This window comes from Alexandromys fortis, unplaced genomic scaffold, assembly GCF_014885135.2.
Source record: "Alexandromys fortis isolate MF-2015 unplaced genomic scaffold, M_Fortis_MF-2015_v1.1 scaffold_3, whole genome shotgun sequence".
Lineage (NCBI taxonomy): Eukaryota > Metazoa > Chordata > Mammalia > Rodentia > Cricetidae > Alexandromys > Alexandromys fortis.
In genome coordinates, this window is record NW_026067909.1 from 17,082,036 (window position 1) to 17,102,455 (window position 20,420).

The 20,420-nt window shown below is 54.0% G+C and overlaps 2 protein-coding genes across 4 annotated transcripts in view; one reads left to right on the forward strand and one right to left on the reverse strand.

Annotated features, from left to right (window-relative positions):
* Macrod1 (mono-ADP ribosylhydrolase 1) overlaps window positions 1-20,420 on the forward strand; it is a 142,313-nt gene that overhangs the window by 67,817 nt on the left and 54,076 nt on the right. The window lies entirely within an intron of this gene.
* The window catches only part of Flrt1 (fibronectin leucine rich transmembrane protein 1), a 73,634-nt gene that overhangs the window by 33,024 nt on the left and 20,190 nt on the right, over window positions 1-20,420 (reverse strand). The window lies entirely within an intron of this gene.

Here is a 20,420-nt window from a genome sequence, read left to right on the forward strand (position 1 = left end):
TCCCTTAAAGTGCCCCAGCCTGAGTCCTTGCCGCCAGTTGTACTCACACCTGTCTGCTGTGCTCACCTGTTTCTGTCCCCTCTGAGCAGCAGCTAGCTCTCAAAGTCACACAGGGACCACCGGAGGCCTTCTTCCCTCCCCACCTCCTCTCCTGCTCCTGGTTTCCAACATCGGCTTCTAGGATCCTTACTGGTTTAGATCTGCAGAATGGGCACTTAGGGAAAGGGGCATCTGGGGGGTCATACAGGCAAGGAATTATGTTCCTGTACCCTAGCTCAATCCTGCTCAGCACTTGTATGCCGCACAGTCCACAGGTCTACCAGGCAGCTTCCACGTGGCCCTTTGACTCAGGTGCTTACTTTGGTCCGTATTCATCGTTGACAAACCTGATGCTGTTTCTTAGTATGACAGAAATGCTCTACGGTCATAGCTCAGTTAGTAGAGCACTTGCCTAGCATGCGCAAGGCTCTGGGTTCAAGCCCCGGCACCACATAACCTGGTGTGGTGGCGCACACCTACCATCCTAGAACCTGGTGTGGCGGTGCACACCTGCCATCCTAGAACCTGGTGTGGCGGTGCACACCTGCCATCCTAGAACCCAGGATGTAGAAGCAGGAGGACCAGAAGTGTCCAGGTCACCCTTGCGACACAGCAAGTCCAAGACCAGCCTGGAATACATGAGACCCTGAGGGGAAGATGGGAGTAATGGTCTAGAGTCAGAATATTTTCATACAACTCTGGATACATAGAAATCTACTAAATTCTAGAATTGTAGGGTGTGTGTGTGTATCTGTGCGTATATGCCATGTTAGTGCAGGAGAAGCCAGAGACGGTGTCAGATTCCCTGGAGCTGGAGATAACAAGAGGTTATGAGTCACCTGAATGGGCAGTGGGAATGGAACTCCAGTCCTCTGGAAGAGCGGCCGGCACTATTAATCACTGAGCAGGGTAAATCTGCTGGTCTGTGAATTATATCCAGCCCTCCAGACCTAGAGATTCTATATCTGCAGATTCAAACCAAGCCTGGGTCAAAAATACTTGGGGGAGGGAGCATGCCAATACTGAACAAGAGAACTGTGCCGGAGCCAAACAAGCAAGGATTTTTTCTTGTCATCACTACCTTAACAATACAGTGTAACATGTATTTACACAGCATCTGCATTGTATCAGGAATTAGAAGGAACCCAGACATGATTGAAAGAGCACAGAAAGGTGCTGGTATGTTATGTGCAAATCCCTTAGTAGTTTCTATAAAGGACTCCAACATCTGCAGGATCTGCTGAGGAGACGGGGCACCTTAGAACCATCCTCCATGGATACTGGGGTTGATTACACATCTTAGTTTTCAGATGAATTTAATGGCTAAGCAGAGTTTGCCAGGCATGCAGGAGGCTCTGGTTAAAGACAGAGCTGGCAAGATGGCTCAGCTAGTAAATGTGTTTGCCATCAAGGCTGGCAACCTGAATTCAACCCCCGGAGCCCATGTGACGTCACTAGTTGTCCTATAGCCTCCACACACATACCCTGACGTGTGAATGCACACACGCTCACATAAATAAATGTAATAGTAATTTGTTTTTTTAAGATTTAAAAGAAATTGAACCATGCTTACAAGGAAACAAGCCCAGGCTCAGAGAAGGGAGTTAGATCACTCACAGTTTGAAGGAGACTTGAACGACCCAGGTCATTTTAGCTCTTCCCAGGAAACACTGCTTTCCCATTTACCCTGGAACAGAAGCAGCCCTTCTGCTTCTCCCTTGGAGAATGTCCATTAGTTCTCTACTGCTCACTCCTGGGGCCCTAGTGGCTCCCAGGCCTGGCTTGGCCTCCAATTCTCCTTCCCCATCTCCGCTCTACCTCCCTAGCCCTACCCACTCCACCCATCCCTCTTCTCCAGAGATGTTAAGTCCACCTGTGCCACACTGTCCAGTCCATGTCCTGCTCAGCCCCCTCCCCCTTCTCTATTCCAGGCTTAGCGCTTACTGGTCCCTCTGACTTCAGTACAGTTCTCACGCCTGCCCCCTCTCACTCTGCCCAGCCTCTTATCACACAGGGTGTCTTGTCTCCACCATCCGCTGTCCTGTTTACACATCTCATAGCTGCCCCTCCCCTCCTGTCATCTCTTGGTGCAAACCCCCTCCCTTTTACCAAGGACCTCCGAGAAAGCCTAGGCCCCCCCCCCCATCTAATTCTCCAAGGTGTCTACAGGCTGGGAAGGCGGGCATGGGGGCTGAAATTGTGTACCATGTCATGTTACTCAAGCTGCAAGCCAAGGCCTCTCCCACTCTCCCACCTCCAACCAGCACATCCACAGTGGTCTGCAAGGCCTTACAGAAAGGAGAGGGCCCAGCTCTGCCCCCACCCTGCTCTGGGCATTCTCCTGCCTGTAGACAGCAGAAGCCTGCCCCGCTCCAGGATGTCCACACAAAAGTCAGCCACTTGGCCTCTGGGAGCCTGAATCGAATCCCACTTCAGCCTTAACGTAGAACAAACCCATGGTCCTTGCCAGGGTTCCCCATCTGGTTGCCTCCCCCCATACCTTGGCTTTCTTTTATGTTCTGGAACTTGCCACATCTGTCCCCACTTTGTGCCTGCTGGTCCCTCCACCAGGACCCTCCCCAGCCATCTAGCTCCTTGTCCTCAAGCTGGCCTCCACCCAAAGTCACCATCTGTTTCCTCCTCAGTCACCCTATCTGAACCAGCCCCTCAGATTAACACTGGCATCCCTGAGTCTGAGCTGTCACCCTTCCCTGTGAGGCTGCAGCAGTGCTCTTGGGGCAGGAAGGCAGGCCCCTGCCCCTGTGTGTGGGGACAGTGTGGCTACCTCTAAGACTCAGAGTGCTTCAGGACCCCTGGCCGTGCCCACCCAGGCAGCTCTCTTCTCGGTTTCCCTGTGGCTTGGAGGACTAGCCAGGGCGGAATAACCAGATTAGCCTAAGCGGCTCCTCTTGTTTCCTCACGTAATTGGATCGAGGCCGTGTTTCAGTGTGGCTGCATTTAATATTGTAATTCTGCAGCTGCCTCTTCGCTGAGCGCAGCCACCAGCCATAGCCACGCAGGGCTGCGGGCAGGGGGCTCTGTGCTAAGAGGGCCAAAGGGCAGGAAGCAGAGACACCGTCTGTGCCCACAGCCACCACTGCTGGGCAGAGTTGTGGACGGGCACTTGCAGGGTACTTCCACTTCCCTGTGCCTGACATCAGGCCTGAGATACACACAGGAAGGGTCCAGCCAAGGGAGGGTCTGGGAAAGGAGCATCACTGAGGTACATCCAGCAGAGGCCATAGTCCCCAAGAGTCCAAGCATGTATTACATTGTCACTTTTCAGGGAACACAGCTAAGGAGACATGCCCATGGCCACCGCAGCCAGGAGCCCAGCCAGGCCTTGTATTTGTGGGTGCTCCCTGAGCTGTCACATTGCTAGGTGACTCTGTGCATCCAGGGACTAAGGGGAAAGGACACGTGGTAGCATGTGTGTGCCGTCCCGTTGTGAGTGTGTCAGCTGATGGGCATCCACTGGTCTGCTGGTAGCCCAGTCCACCCCTGGAAACAATACTCCCTGCCCTCAGCTCAAAGTGCTGGGGCTCAGCACCTCAGTGTAGCTCAGCTGGTAAAGTGTCTGCCTGACATGCACAAGTCCCTGCGTTCGATTCCCAGAACCACATAAACAGGGAATGCTGCCACACAATCTCCGACCTTGGGAGGTAGAGGCAAGAGGATTAGACGTTCATCCTTGGCTACATGTGAGTTTGAGGTCAACCTGAGTACGGGAGAGCCCCTGTTTAAAAAGACATAGGGGGTTCTGAGAACAGGGCCAAGGTGAGGTGGCCCTATTCTTAGATGCCCCTCCCCAAGGCATGGCTTCAGAGACTGGCCACTCTTGAGCCATGTGTCCAGATGCGGACACATCCCACTGCTTGGCCAGTTACCTGGTGGCAAATGAGTTGCTACTCATGTGGCTCCAGGTGGTTCTGAGCATTTTGAAGACCTTGGGACAGATCAGTTTCTTATACCCCAGATTATGGGCACTAGGACTTTGGGTCCCCAACCCCCCAGGCCCTCTTCCCACCCACCCCATGTGGTTGCAGAATTGGCGACAGCCCCCATCCATCACTCAGCCCTATTTTTAGGAGGTGATAACCCAGCTGTGAAATTCACTCCCCGTGAGGAAGTCAGTATCAAGCGGGTAATGAGCAAGGATAGCGGGATGGGAGGCAGCCCGCCGCAGAGGGTGCAGAGGCTGGGGTGGGTGTGCAGATCCAGGTCCTACCTCCACCCTGCCAGTGCTCAGCTGCTCTGGGCCTCGGTTTCCCCAGATATCCAGCATACTGTCACCCTTGTCACAAGTTGGTTCTTACCTCCTGGGTACCTTGTACCTCTTCCTTGTAGAATCGACAGATAAAATACAGGAATGTGTTAACATGTATATTTCAGACAAACAACAAATACATTTTCGTATAAGCCTGTCTCACGCTTTGTATGAGGTAAACTTATGCCACACAAGAAAGGATGCTTTCTTCTCTGAAATGTCACTGTTTAGGCGTCTGGTGCTTCATTTACTCAGTCTGGTAAGGCTGTTTTCCTTGGAGCAAGCCTCTCTCCCCCCCATTGTCAAACATGATTCAGGTGCTAGGAGAGAGGCCAGCAGGTGTTTACAGCCCAGCTGACCCCTTCCTCCCCACAGCTGCCATTCCCTCCGCTTTGTGCCATACACCACCCACCAGTACCCCAGGCTTTGCCTAGATCAGACTTCCAGCTCCTAAATGCAGGGAGGATCAGCTTTTTCCTGGGCCCTTCCTCTCTAAGCCTCAGCTTTCCCCTCTGGAAAAGGGGATAACTGGGTTAGAAAGTGTCCACCAGGGGGTGCTGAAGTGAAGAGTACCTGAGTAGACCAGCTGAGCTGTTGAAGCAGCAAATTAAAGCTGTTCACAGACCCCCACAGACCTCTCAGCAGGACCCGTGGCCAGCCTGCAGTGTGTAGGTGTGTGGTTCTGGGTGCTGGAGGTGAGGAGGAAGATGGATGCTCTGGACGAGGTGAGCCTCTGCACCTGCCATGCTCTGGAGGAGTCGTATCCAAGTTAGATAGCAGTGACTCCATCTTCCACCTCCGGAGAGAAGGAAGGGTCCTGAGGCACCTCAGGGGGTACCAGGTTCCTGCTGAGGTTGCAGAAGGCTGGAGCATGAGGTGAGAGAGCAGGATTCTCTGGGGCCGTGGGGAGGATCCAGTCGCTGGGGTACCTCCCCTGTGGGAAGGAGGGCCAGGGAAAGAGCAGTGAAAGGGGGGCTCCCCTCGGATCTTCCCTGTGTGTCACCACAGCTGTGTGAGTTGTCTCTTATATCCGGTGGGGTGGGTGAAGAACCCAGACAGAGCGGGGGAGGCCAGAGCCAAACACCCCACCCTCCTCCCACTGCACCTTCACTTGTCTGGGCCTCTGCCGCTGAGAAGCTGAGTAGCTTTGGATTCGTTTCTTAACCTCTCTGAGCACCCGGTTCTCTGCTGTAAAACAGGAACGGGAAAGCGGGTGCCTGTCAGATATCAAGCTGTGGTGGTGCCCAACCTGGGGTTGTGAAAGATGGGAGGAAGACAGAGCACTGCCTTCATAAGAGCAATTGGGGGAGGAGCCGTTTGGAGGGAAAGACTGAGACAGGGGAAGGCAGGTCACCAGCATCTAGATGACCCAGGAATCCCTGGGAAGATGAGGCTGGCATGTGTTGATCACGGCCTTAAACCTCTGTGGGCTACGCTATGGGATTAGCCTCAACTCTGGTTTCCCCAGTGGAACCAGAGTAAGTACCCTGAGAGGGTAAAGTGCTCTCTGGAGGCACAATGGCATCCATGCTTACCCCGAGGTCAAGGGCTCCCTGCGTCCACGCCCTCCCTTAGCTCTGGCTCCCCAACTGTCCTTTCTAACCCTGAGGAGATGGGAAGTGGCCCTCGTGCCTGGGTGGTATCTCTCTAGCTGGATGCAAGGAAGGCTCCCAGACAGAAAGAGGGTGCAAGACCCAGGGCTAGGGATCACCAGTAGGTCAGAGCTTAGGCCCCGCACAGAACCCAGGCACAGAGGCCTCTTAGAGGAGCTTGGACTCACGGGGCAGCTTGAATGGGATCTTGCTCATGGGAGGAAGGGCGTCTAGTAACCAGACACACTAGGAGTGCACACCCCCCACCTCGAGGAGACCCCAGGTCAGCAATGGACCAGGGTCTGCAAAGGAAGTGAGGAGCAGAAATGACACAGGGATTGCTTCTCTGTCCTTTACTATGTGGCTGTGGGTCAGAAACTTAACCTCTCTGAACAGCTTTCCTTATCTACAATATGATAGACCCCCCCCCCAGCAGAGGGCTAGGGTCTTCTTAATTGTGTTGGGTCTCCAAGGCAACCCTGTGGGGCCAGAGGCCCAGTACTCTCTGCCAGCCCCCCATCTCCATAGCCAGGCAGTTTTCTGTCATCACACAGCCCAGAGGTAGTAGCTATGTCAGATCTTGGGATGGTATGGCTCAGGGCTGCAAGAGCTTTAAGTCTGAGGGCTGTGAGACTTGGACATTGCAAGGTCTGGGAGCTACAGGGTCGTGGGGCTATGTGGGTCTGGGAGCTGCTGTGTCTGGAGGTTCTGGAAAGGTAGTCGCTGCTACCTCAGGGTATGGGGGTCTGGGAGGTGCTGTGTCTGGAGGTTCTGGAAAGGTAGTCACTGCTACCTCAGGCTATGTGGGTCTGGGAGCTGCTGTGTCTGGAGGTTCTGGAAAGGTAGTCGCTGCTACCTCAGGGTATGGGGGTCTGGGAGGTGCTGTGTCTGGAGGTTCTGGAAAGGTAGTCGCTGCTACCTCAGGGTATGGGGGTCTGGGAGCTGCTGTGTCTGGAGGTTCTGGGAAGGTAGTCGCTGCTACCTCAGGGTATGGGGCTACAGTGAGGCCAGAAGCTGCAGGACTTGGGAGCTGTGCAGTCTGAGGCTGCAGGGCTGCGTGAGATCTGGAACCTTCTGGGGTCTGGGAGTTTCAGAGTCTGGGGGCTGCTGGTGCTGGAGAGGAGAGCTCTCTACAAAGAGCTGCATGATATGGAGCTATTGGGTTTCTGGGGCTGCGGAGCATGGGAGTACGGTCCCCTCCCAGAGCCAGAACTGAATGGGCCTGGTTTTTATCTCCTTGGGAAACTGTAGTCTATACCCCACTGAGGCCCAGTTTTTACTCCCCCAGGAGCATGTCTGGGAGGTGAGAATCCCCCTCACACACACTTGCACACCATCTGATGTGCCAGACCGCCCAGGCTGGCAGCCGGCACAGCTGTGCAGCCCCAGCGCCTGTCTCTGGCCCTCGCCTCTCATACCTGTACCTGGGCCAGCATGGGCAGCCCCAACTCAGCAGGCGCCTGGCACTAATTGTGAATTAATAAGTTAATTAATAAGTGCCACATCCGACCTCAGCGAATCCTTCCAAAACCCTCCAGTTTCATTCTGCCCATCTTAAGTATGCCAAAATGAGTTGTTTTTTTTTTTTTTTTTTTTTTTTTTTTTTTTTTTTTGCCAGAAGGAAAACCAGGCACAGCGAGTAGGGCTCAAAGGCAGATAGATCTCTAAGGTCCCAAGTGCTGCCTGGGCTATCTCAGGAACTAGGATGGGTTTAAGAGCAGGAGGGCCGGGGGCTGGAGAGATGGCTCAGTGGTTAAGAGCATTGCCTGCTCTTCCAAAGGTCCTGAGTTCAATTCCCGGCAACCACATGGTGGCTCACAACCATCTGTAATGAGGTCTGGTGCCCTCTTCTGGCCTGCAGACATACACACAGGCAGAATTTTGTATACATAATAAATAAATAAATTTATTTATACATAATAAATAAATAAATAAATATTTAAAAAAAAAAAGAGCAGGAGGGCCACAAGAAGAGCAGGTTACAGACAACCTCTGGGCCACAGACATCTGGGCCCCTACCAGCACATGACAGGAGCCTAAGAAGTGTTTCTGAATAAATGGATGGTTGAATGTGGGGGGAACTGAGGCAGAAGCAGCCAACCCTGACGATCTGTGCTGGGTGCCCCGTGGCCCTCAGAAAGCTGGGCTTGGTGTCTGGACATGTGGCTCTGTTTCTGGCCCTTGTGCTAAGTCTTGGCCCCTTCCTGGCCCACACAGAACTGTCGATGGGAGCAGAGCAGACCTGTCTGTCTTGGGAAAGGTCACTGTGAGAACATGACCCTTTCCCTAGGAAATTACACTGTCACCAGATACACAGAAGTGCAAGCGTCAGGGTTCACAGGTCCCCCAAGTCATGGGACCCCAGAGTCATACATGGTTAGAAGCCACAACCAAAACGAAGGCAGACACTCCCCAATTCTGAGAGCATTCCTAGTTAATATGCCCTCTGCAGATCTAAGCTGAAGCCAACAGTGTTTCCAGGGCACCAGGTGCAGGGTGTCTCATTATCTCTGCCCCAGAGCACTGGAGACCAAGACCTACACTGGGCTTCATTTGCATAGAGGGGTCACAGGCATTTGGTTCATCATTATGCCTCATAACTGAGAGATGGCACATGTGTTCTCTGCTATTTAGCAAATGTTATGTAATTATTTTTTTTAAAAAAATTTAAAGACAGATCAGCTGGACCTAATTTTAGCTCCCGGGATTCCTGCCTTCTGGCTTCCATAGTCTCTCCTGGCCCCTCCTAGGGGCCTCTGATGCTGCTGTTCCCCAGCCTGACTCCTGGCCTGTGCACAGGGCCAGAGTGAGTCCCAGCCCTGCTCTAGGCCCAGCTGCAGCTCTGCTCGCCCCTCCCCTGGAGCTGGGGGTGGGGCAGGGAGGGCCGTTTGGAGTTCTGAGTTCATTCTATTTGGGCTCACATCAGCTTGTCTGCCGGGAGGATTTAGTGCGCGGCCATGGTCAATAGTGCGTTTGTTTTGCTATCGACCTGCCAGGCAGCTCCCAAGCAGCCTGTCCCCCTCCACAGCTGAGTCCTCTCCAGGCTGTGGGAGCCAGGACCTGGAATAGCCATCAGGCCAATCTGGGGGGCTTCCAGCCTCTTGGCACTGCCAGTCCCTGCCCACAGCCTGGCCTGGGTGCTCTCAATTCACGCCCCCCCCCCAAGGCGACATCCCTTCATGGTCCAGTCCCTGTGTTCCACAATCCTAGAGAGGATGGGGTGTTGCAATTGCTGGCCCCATCAGACTCTGGGGCCTCTTACTTGACAGATGACCTCCAGGGTGAGGGACTTGGGGACCTACTCTGTGGAAAGCAAAGCCTAGAGCGACACCTCCTAGACAGGCAGCAGTTTCCTGGGATAGGACACTGCCTTCAGCAGTCCTCCAGATCTGAAACCAGTTCAGGTTAGCAGTGGCCATCTGCGGAGACAGCCAAGGGGACGCTCTCCTTGGCTTCTGCCTAGCCAGGCCCCTGGTAAGAGGAAAGGTAGACACTGAGCCTCTGTCTCTGACTTGCCCTCATTCATTCATTCAGCAAACATTATCAGAGAGCTGCTCTGGGCTGGGGCCAAAGGTGGAAGCCACAGGCTGGAATCTGGGAGCCAAGCACCCCATACAGCCTTGTGCACAGTGGAAAAGGATGTGGCTTCCCAGACAGGACTGAGGGAGTTCTGGAGCTGGGAAGGCTGTTGCTGGGGGTGCTGGGGAGGCCCCATGGGAGCCTTGGTGGAAACCTTTCTGCAAGCAGCTCTGAGGGATAAGTGCAGTTTTGACAGGGGAGGAAGGCACAGCAGGAGGAGGGCCCAGCGGGGGCAGAGGCCTTGTGCACATCCTGGTGCACAGAGAAACAAGAGATGCGCGTGGCCTCTCCATGAACCGTGGAGGTCTTTGGAGTGTGGAGAGGAGCCAGCCCCTCCTTGTCTACTTAGCCAATCTCTGGAGGGCTCAGTCCCACACACCCACTTCCCCAACTGTATCAAAGGGGACCCCCACCTCCTTCTCCTCTTCCCCTCCCCCCTCCAAAATGAGAGAGAAAAAAAAAACTATTATTGTTCACGCCTCATCTCCCCCCAAAGTTATTAAATTTCATTCCATGAACAAATAAATCCATTTTTATTGCAGCAGGAGGAGCAGGCAGTGGTTTGGCTGTTTTACCTTTTTTATTTTTCAAAGTCCTGTTAAATCTGCTGGGATCATCTGGGATGCCTCCTCTGCCCGAGCACACGCCTCCCTCCTGCCTCTTCTCCTCCTGGCCTAGCGGGCAGGGCTGGGTTCCACCTGACCCGCTCTGCTCTCGCATTCTCAGGAGGCCTTCTAGTCCCCAGCCTGCCTACCGGGAGGGAGGAAAAACTCTGCCAGCCTCCTGTTTGTTTGGCATTTTATAGTTTTCCTAACACTTCCCGCGCACGCCTCCCGCAGAGCCCCTGATGGGGAGGCACTGCCTGCTCGGTTTTGCACAGAGAAAATAAACTGAACCGCCAGCGGCTCTGAACCCTCCTGGTAGTCTCGAGAGCCTTGGGGACAGCCCCCCATCCAGGCTTGGATCTCCTCCCCAAGCCCGGCTTATTTGGGGTGGAGGGAAGCATGGCTTTGTTAGGCATCTCGGACATCCCACTCAGTACAACAGGGGTGTCACACCTCCCCTTTCTGTCACCTAAAAGTTATGTGACTCCCAGGCTCAGTCTCCGCATCCGAGGCAGGGGCATAGTAACAGCACCCCGGAGGTCACCACCGGAAATGAGAAGATGTGGGGACAAAGCCCAGTGTTGCCTTCCCCTCTCACCACGCCCCTCCTGTCCAGAGCTTATCTACCTCCTGCTGTGCGAGCCTGCAGGATGAGCTGGGGAAGGTGAGAGGCCTGGGAGCCTTTGCAGCTGGATCTGCGCTGGACTCCCAAGCTGACTTCTCTTCAAGGTTATTTTTCTCCCTCAACCATTTGCTAAAGACTTAATGGCTGTCAATAAGATGCCTGTTGCATCGCAGAGCCAGCAGCTAGAGGCTTCCCGGTGAAACGTTAATGGCTCCAATGCCCAAGCCAGGCCCAAGTGTCACCATGCACAGCTGAGAGTGTACCCTTCAGGGAAGTGTGCCCAGGATCAGACCACTGCAAGGATGAACTGGCCCCCACTTCTGGGGGAACCCCACCTCCCCGGCTAGGATTCCCTGTGCTCACCCCTGCCCCACCCTAGGGTCAGCAACACCAAGAAGCTAGCCCTGACTCCAGCCTGTAGGAGTGGTCTAATCTGTCCCTCTACAGTCTGTCCTGAGCCACCACCTTGTTCAGGCCCATCTCCTCTCCCAGTGGCCTCCCGCCCCCACTCCCGCCCCCACTCCAGGCGCTGACAGCTGACAGCTCCCTGTACAACCAAGCCTAGCAGCACCTTCACCTCCAGAATGGGAGCTGTCTTGGGTGTCACATGGGATTGTGGCTCCAGGTTAAAGTGTCCATCACCTGCCACATACACCCCTGTTCCCTCCCCACTGCTCTCCTGTTGCTGCCTCCCTGTCCAAGGTCAGGAGAGGGGCTGTTCACTACACCCCTCCCACAATTCTAGACCTCACCCTGTGCATCTCCCCAAGGACCCCCACGCACCCACCCAGTTAGCCCAGGACACTATCAGACCAGACAGCACCAGGTAACCTTCCCCAGGCTGTCTTCTGGCACCAGGGCTACTCTAACCTGGAGAGGGGGCAGGGAAGCAATCACATGGCTGCCACAGCCAAGGCCGAGGAGTGCTGCTGGAGGCCCAGGCTTGTGATGAGCAGGTCAGCTCGCTGTCTAGGCACCCAGGCTGGCTGCCTGCAGCTCCAAGAGGCAGGAGTGGTGGGGCCAGGGAACGCAGAAGCAAAGGTTCCAAGTGCATGGAGCCAAATGAGAGCTGCTGGGCCTCGGTGGCCTCAGTTTGCCTGTCAATCAGATGGGAATGCTGGACCTGGAAGCTTTGTGGGGATGTGTGCTTCATTCTGCCGTCACGAGTTATCCCAGGACCTCACGCTTGCAGCAGGCTCTGTCCTGTACCAAGTCTGATTTGTGCCCATTCTCCTCCACGGTCTGGACCTCCAGCAAGGGAGGTGCTGCAGGCCTCATCTTAGTTTACAACTTCCAGGCCTGCCTGGGGCTGGCGGGTGTGGCTAGACAGCCAAATCCTCTGGCTTCCAGCTACCTGGACTGCAGGGGTCTCTGGCACAGCCTGGTGGGTGGCATTGCACCTCAACAGAAGGCAGGAGAAGCCTTTCTGACATCACCCAGTATGCCGCCTGCCAATTCAAACGCATTTCAACGCCATTAATTTACATTTTGATTCGACTTTCTTAATTTTACTTCAACTTCGTTCGACTCCAGTTTGAGAATCATTTTAATGTATTTATCTGTGAGGCAATTTGTTAAATAACCCCCAAGACTCGGCGGTTTTCCGTCCTGAGCTTTTATTGCAAGGCTGTTTTAAATTAAATTAGTCGTCAGGGTCCCTGAGTGCATTGTAACGGGATGAGTTCACCGCCAGCCCACTCGTAAAAGTTGCGCAAACCTCTGGCTAAAAGCACACACATAGGAAAGCAGGAAGCGGTTGCTCAGCTGCTCAATGGCCCTGGGGGCCCTGGAGAGGGATGTGGTGGTGGCATAGCCACCCACCCTTGTCTGTGAAACAGACTGCTCTGGGTAGCACCCCCAGGTCACAAGCTGGGGCTGCAGCCAGCCAAGCCTCTCAAGAACACCTGTGGGAGCTGTGCAAACTGAGCATCTTCCCGTTGGCTCAGGCCTCAGGCCACCTGCTCCAGAGACCAACCAGCAGGTGTATGTCGGGAGCCAGTGGTGGCTTGGTAAGACTGTATCATTATCTCCCTGGATGCTGGGAGAGCAACTGAGCCTGCATCCTGCTCTCTGAGGTTCCAAGCCACAGAGAAAACTGCTGGGGAGGAGTTTGTGGGGAGCAAGACCTGCCCCCAAGTCCCTGGCTGTCCCTTCCTTCCTGTGAATCTGAGCTGGCATCCGTGCTGGCTGTCACCTGTGTTGGGGGCATGGTTTGTGAGCTGAAAGGCGCAGGTATTGAATCTATATTTCATTTTCACGTCCGCAGCTGCTATTTTGTGCGATAATGGATTCCCTCTCCGCATCCTCCAGGAGAGCCGGGCAGTGGGGAGGCTGAGTGTCCTCTCCTGGGGGGTTTGCAGGGCCTCTCTCGGCACCACCCTGCACCCATCTGTGTCTCCCAGTAGCCGAGCCGGCCTCCTACCCACCACCCACTTGGGGACACTTCATTCTGTCACTAGCCCTTCAAGCCTCTCGTTCCTCAGGAAGCTGGCCAGCCCTGGGAAAGCAGGGCTCTGGTCACGGGAGTCATTTGACACCATCACACAAGTCTCATGATGGCTCCCAGTGAGAGAGGATCAGGGTGCAGGACTCTGCAGTGTGGGGGGGACAGTGTCAGTTGGGAATGGGGCTGTACGTACAGAAGAGACATCAGTGGCAGAAACCTGGCTCTACCTCCCAGTTCTGGACCTTGCACCATATGCTTGCTAGTCTGTGCCTCGAGTCACCCCTCAGTAACGTGTTTCCCATGGGATTTACCTTGGGGTTCTGTCACCTCAGTCATCCCCAGTCATCCTCAGAGCACCTTACACTCACATTGCACATCCAAGGGGAGGCAAAGCATCGTCGAAAAGGCCTGGAGATTTTGAGGGTTTTTGTTGTTGTTGTTATTGTTGTCGTTGTTATGGATTCCTGGCAGACCTATAGCTCCCTACGTAGACCAGGCTAGCCTGAAATAAGAGATTCTCCTGCCTCTGCCTCCAGAGTTCTGGGATTAAAGGTGTGTGCTGCATGCCGGGCCTTCTTTCTTTCTCCTCTCTGCAGTGGGGGGAGGGTTGAATGCAGGACCTTGCACATGCCAGACAAGCACTCTTCCACCAGGCTCCACTCATCTCTAACTTCGTCTTTCTAGCCCTTTGGCAAGCTCCTATGCATGCATCCAGACCCATGCAAAGGTCACCTCCCCTGGGAAGTTCCCTGGGACCTCAGCCAAGTGCTCTGCTTTGGAGGGGAGGGAATCCATAAGTGGCACATCTGACCAGGTAAAGACCTGGCTGCATACCCTCCAAAGAGGGTATCAGACACCCGGGGGTACATGCTGCGCCAAGTGTGTGCAAGGCTCTATGTTCTAGTTTCAGCACCAAAACAAAAACAAGCAAGACCTTCCAAGACCCTGTGCCTTTAGAACAAGCCCAGCCTGCTGCAGGTGTAGGAAAAGGGCTGCCCACCCCCTCCATCTCTACACCTTGCTCTCTGAGCTGCCTGGATCCTAGGCCCATTCTACCCTGCAATTTCCCCCTAGGCTGTGCTCCAGGGGGACCAGTTCACGCATCATGGGTGGGCTCCGGAAGCACTCCCTAAATGACAGCTTGAACAAACAAAGGATCCTGGTCCTTGTGGACCTAGCTTTTGGCCTTTGAGAGCCTGGGGTGTTAGCAGCAGCCCCACTCTGGCAGCCTTTGCCAGGCTTGGCTGGGGTAGTTGGGGAGGGCAGTGCAGACGTCAAAGAAAGGCCCTACCTTGCCAGAGGCCCAGTGCTTTGCATCGCACTCTGATCTTGTAGGAATGCATTCTGGGTTTTAACAAGATCGGAGAAAAGAAGCCAGGCCTTGGCTGTTGGCAGCGGGTCTCAGGAGAGGGGCTGTCATGCACACATGAAGCACCCTAAAGGCCCACCCAAGGCAGGCCCAGGGCTTCAGACTGCTGAGCCAAAAGAAGAAAACAGAATGCCTGCCCCAGGGTCCAGAAGACAGGGTCAGGCCCACTCCTAACCCTGCTCTGCATCTACCTAGTAGGACCTTCCCTGGAGGAGGCCCTACCTTCAGCACAACCAGGTCTGTCCATGGAGACTGCAGCGTGGCTCCATTGCTTCCTGTCCCCAACCCTGAGCTGTGCAGTTTGGGACCACCCCCGCCCCTTCACTGATGTTTTATTCATGTAAACCCAGCCTGCATCTATGCTCAGAAGAGAAAATAAGGAGAGAGAGAGAGAGAGAGAGAGAGAGAGAGAGAGAGAGAGAGAGAGAGACGGCGACCAAGGCCTCTGGGGGTTTACGTGGGTGCTGCCCTTCCAAAGGGCATTCTAGAAAGATCTAGATGAGTTCTCTTCTGCGGATGCCTGACAACCAGGGAGCTGGCATTCCATTCGATGGCACTCATTGTCACCTTTTAGTCTCTCGGGGTTCCTCTCAAACCTGTCTGCAGCTCAGCTCACTGAGGAGGGCCCGTGTCCCCAGCCCTCACCCTCAGAAGCCACACTGGCTGGGGCCTGGGAAGAAGCAGGAGACATTGTCTGTGCTAATTGCATTGTTAGACCGAAGGTGCTCATGCTCGCCTGTCTAATTTGGGGCCTTTATTTAACATGATTGCTGGCTGACAGCCACTGCTGCCCACGCCCACGCTGCTCTGTTCCCACCACCGCACTCCTCTGTCCCGTCCTGCCACCCTCCAACACCCTCCCATCACTCACTGTCTTCCCTACAGCAGGTTCGGAAGGACAGCTTGGGGCCGGTAAAGCTTCTTGAGCCCCAAGACTGGCCCAGATTGTCCCCTCCTTCCCCAGCAAACCCTTCAAGAAAAGCACAAGGTCATTCGCCCAAAGTTCCCCGCCTTGCCTCCTGTGCACTGGAGCATCCCCAAAGTCCAGCTCCAGTCTCAACTGTTTTGGGGGAACGGGTGCCTGGCCTCCTGGTGTTTGGTAACTCGCTAGCCCGTGTTAATCCCACGAGAAACACTTACACTGTTCTCCAGTGGTTCAGCTGAAAGAAGTAAGGCCCAGAGAGGTTAAGTGACCAGCCCAAGGGCACACAGAGATGTGGCTTTTCTGCTGTTCCTCCTGAAAGGTTCTATGGGGATGAACTTCTACCAGCCAGCTGCTGCCTCAAGTGGCCTCGCTGAATTCCTCACAGCTAAAAAGATGGTCCCAAAGTCCGGTCCTTGGCACATCTCATGACCAGTCCTGGATCAGACTGGAGTACAGAAGAACCAGGGAACCAGGCAGAGCCAGGGTTGGGAAAGGCTGGCCTGGGAGAATGAGGCAGGTTGGAGATGGCTCTCCTGGCCTCCTCTGTGGTAGAGCCTTGGTTTGATTGATCAGGCCCTACAAAATGGGTGGCATAGAGTAGCTACTTTTCACCAGAGCAGAGGGACAGGCTCTGTCCTGTCCCATCTGTGGCTCTTTCTGCAGCACACAGGGACTGTCCTGCTTCTCTCTGTACCAGTGTGGGTGCCAGAGGACAGGGGCAGGTTGGGCCTGACCTGCTAAGGTCTGTCACCTTTCACCAAGTCCCATGAGGTTGTCCCTATCCCCTGCCCTCGCAGTCAGCCTGCCCAGTCAATCCCAAGGTGTGGGTAGGTACAAAATCCTAAACACGGGAGGACCTCTGAAGAAGCCAAGCCTCAGTCAGCACATCACGGGCTCCCCTATCACTCACCCACTAATTCATGCACCTTGTGTGCTTATGTTTACTAAGCAGCTACTGTGTGCTGGGCATTACGCAAAGCTCAGGGGCTATGCCAAGGAGTGAAGGAAGACAGCTGTGGTGTCAGCTGGGCACCTCTGCTTACTGAAGTCCAGGAGAGCATCACAGCGCAGGAGGCACCGGCACACAGCCAAGTGGCCATCTCCCCGAAACAGGGATGGTGGATAAAAGCATACAAGGCGAGGGATTGGAGAGTATCTCAAAGGAACGAACACAGCCAGATTTGTTTGGGAAAGTGGCCAATATATGTGGGAGAGAAAGACTGCAGGGGGGAGGGGGGTTGTTTCATACACTAAGTCCAAGAGAATCTGATTTATTCTCCTGAACCTTGGTACTTCCAGAAGCTCTCTGGAGACATCGCTGGTTTTGGTTGATTGGTCAGTTAGTCGGTGTTTTTGACACAGGATTTCTCTTTGTAGCTCTAGTAGTCTGGAATTCACTAAGCAGATCTGGCTAGCCTCAGACTTGCCCCCATCCTCCTGCTCTGGAGGACTGGGATTACGGGTCTGCACCCTCACACTTGGTTGGGGGGTGTTTTAAAATGCAGATTCTGGGACCAGCAAGATGACTCAGTGGGCAAAGTGCTTGCTGTAAAAGCCTGATGACCAGGGTAGGAGGAGAGAACCAATTCCTGAAAGTGTCCCCTGACCTCTGCGCGCGCGCGCGCACACACACACACACACACACACACAATTTTAACTTTAAAATAAAATGCAAAATAAATAAATCAAGTAAAATGCAGACATTGAGCTCCAGCCCCAGATAACCCAGCCTAGCAAATACAGGCCCTGTTTGGTTTGCTTTTGTTTCTAGACAGGATCTCACTGTATCTCAAGCTGGCATTGAGCTCAGTACGTGTAGCCTGAGGGTGACACCGAACTTCTGATCTTGCAGCCTGAACGTCCCTAGTACTGGGATTGGAGGTGTGCACCACCGGGTCTGGGAATGGAGCCCAGGGCTTTGGGCATGCTAGGCAAGTGCCCTACCACCTCGGCCACATCTCCCTGCATTTTGGACCAGGCTTTGGTGACGCCTTACAGAAAGGCTGAGGGCACCACGGGTCACAAGCGGCGACTTGGAAAGCCCATGCTTGGTGCAGAAAGGACCCCTGAGGCGCAAGCAGGCCAGGTCCACTCCTGTCCCCAGGCACAGGCCCTCACCTCTAGGCTAGAGGCTGGAGACCCAGTGGAGGCGCGGCGTGAAGGAAGGGCAGACAGCGGTAAAGTCAGCGCGGGAGCATCCATCTGCCCTGACAGCCAGCAATTACACCGCGTGATCGCCAGATTACTCCAAATGCATTTATTACAGGGGTTAGAAGCGGGGGACTTATTTACTGGCAAATCCATACTCATTACAAGACTCAGCCTAGCCTAGACTGAAAACAGCTCAACTGAAACAAATAATTACCAAAGTCCTTCCAGCGCGAGGCTCTCAGGTGGTTGTGTGTAGGGGGAACGCCAGGCCCTTCCTTGAAGTGAAGGGAGGCGGCAGCTGGTGGAGGAAGCCGGTTCGGCAAAAAGAAGCCGCTGTCCTGTGGTGGGGCGGGCCACCCTTGAGCCGGGCTCTGCAGTGCGCATGCTTGTCAAGGTCATGAATATGTAAATGAGTTCTAGGGCGGCGGCAGCCACGCCCTGCCTAGAGGGAAAAGGGAGATTTGGGAAATGTAGGGCTCCCTGGTTGGGCCTGGGACTTAACGCAAGAGTTGCATTTTTCGAGAAAAACACAGAGCACCTCCTCCAAGTTATTGAATGAATGAGTGAACGAATGAACGAACAAATGAAGAAACAAACGAACTAAATGGAAGCGCAGGCAGCCCTTGTCCCAGGTCACAGGATGGAAGAAGCCCATTTCCATACCTGGGAATCCTGGGTATGGCTCATAGGCACGCACGTATTAGCTGTCAGGTGCCAGGCACCCCGGGAGGGTATGGAGTTGGGGGATACAGGCATCACAGTGAGAGCCCCAAGCCCCAAATGCTTTCTATACCTAGCTCAGGTTCTAGAATTCAAATCATTGAGGTCTTTTGGAGGCAGGGTCGAAAAGCTCGCTCTGTGCAGGAACTATTTTTGTTGCGGAAGATGACCTTGAACTTCTTAACCCTCCTGCCTCCACCCCCCCCCCAAGTCCTGGGGTTGTGAGGGTTACAGACCCATACCACCACACCCAGCTATTGCAGTCTTCCGAGGAAAGACAAAGCATGCTCACTCCCATTTTACAGGTAAGGACACTGAGGCACAGACAGGGACAGGATCTGCCCCATTCCTTCAAGTGGGCTCATGTAGAACAAGCATCCACTGTGCTCTAGGGCCCTGGACCATGGTAGCAGCGATCAGTGTGCGTGGGGAGCTGTCAGGTGGATTGAAATGTGGGCCCAGCCTCTGCCCGCTGGGCAGATGCTGGCACCACCACCCAAGCCTTAAATATTCATTCACTTGACAGAACACTAATTAAACAAAGTAAGGTGCATTATTACTTGATTAAATTTTTTATTGGCAGCTTAATTGGTCTGTTAGTTGCCCCTTAGGGAGATGTTTCTGCTCCACACACCCCCACCCCCGTTCGTGTAGGAGGGAGCCCCCAGCCTTCTGCACTGTCCTTTCCTGCACGCAGTGACCGAGGGTCCCCAGACACATCTTCCCCTGTCTCCTGCAGCCACTGTCCCACACAGCCAGACCCACCCCTTGGCACCAAGGGTCCTTCTGTGTTGAATCAGTGGCCTGGAAAGGGGCCTCTCCAATGAAGACCTGGAGGTCCTCAAAATGAGTATCCAAGACTCTAGGGATGGACAGATCCAGATCTGAGGGCACGGGCTAGAAATGTAGCTCAGTTCATAGAGTGCTTGCCTAGCGCTATCTATCTATCTATTGATTTTCATGTGCTTTGGTGTTTTGCCTACAGACAGTTGTGAGTTGCCATGTGGGTGCTGGGAATTGAACCTGGGTCCTCTGGAAGAGAAGCCAGGGTTGTGTTGTTTTGTTTTGAGACAGGGTTTCACTATATAGTCTTCCCTGTCCCGGAACTCACTCTGTAGACTAAGTTGGTCTTGAACTCAAAGAGATATACCTGCCTTTGCCCCGAGTGCTGGGATTAAAGGTGTGCACCACCACTGCCTGGCAAAGATGGTGCTTTTGACCACGGGGCCATCTCTCCAGTCCCAGTTTCCTAGCATAAGACCCTTAGGTTTGATCCTGAGCATACCATTAACTGGGCACAGTAATTCATGCCTATAATTGCTGTACTTTTAAGGCTGAGGATCATTCAAGATAAGCCTTGGCTGTATAGCAAGTCTGAGGTCAACCTGGGCTACATAGGGTCTTGTGTCCAAAAAATAAACAACAAAGATCAGACTTGAGGCAGAGGCAGGAGGACCTCAGTGAGTTTGAGGCCAGCCTGGTCCATAGAGTGAGTTCCAGGACAGTCAGGACTGTTACACAAAGAAACCCTGTTTTGAGGGTGAGGCTTGTGGGGAGGCTCCTGGCTTGACTCAGCCTGGTGAGTCTAGATGACCTGACCCTCTCTGTGCCAGTTTTTCCATGGTCACAGCTTTGATGCTACCTGTTACCCAAGTAAGAGTGGAAGTTCCAGGCCAGGAACATAGCCCAGTGGTAGTTCTCGCCTATTCTGCACAAAGTTCTAGGTTCACAGCCCCAGTACGGTGGGGAGGGCATAAGTTTGGCAGGGTCCCTGATACTCAGGATTGGCCTGTAGAAAGGCCTGGGATGCCCCCACAGAGCAGGTGAGACCACCCCGCCCTGTGTAACCTCCTATCCTGAGGCAGCTCCATACACCACCCACACAGACAGCATAAGGCCCACTTGCTCAGTTATATCCCATCCCTTTCAGAATGAGCACCCAGTACTTCCCAAGTTAGGGACATGGAGCTGAGACCGACAAGATGGCACCTTTACCAGAATCTCCCATGACCGCAGGTGCCAGGCCACTTGTCCCTCAATCTATCCTCTGTAACAGCAGGACAGGTGAAGAGTCACAACCTAGTTTGTCCTCTTGGTACTGG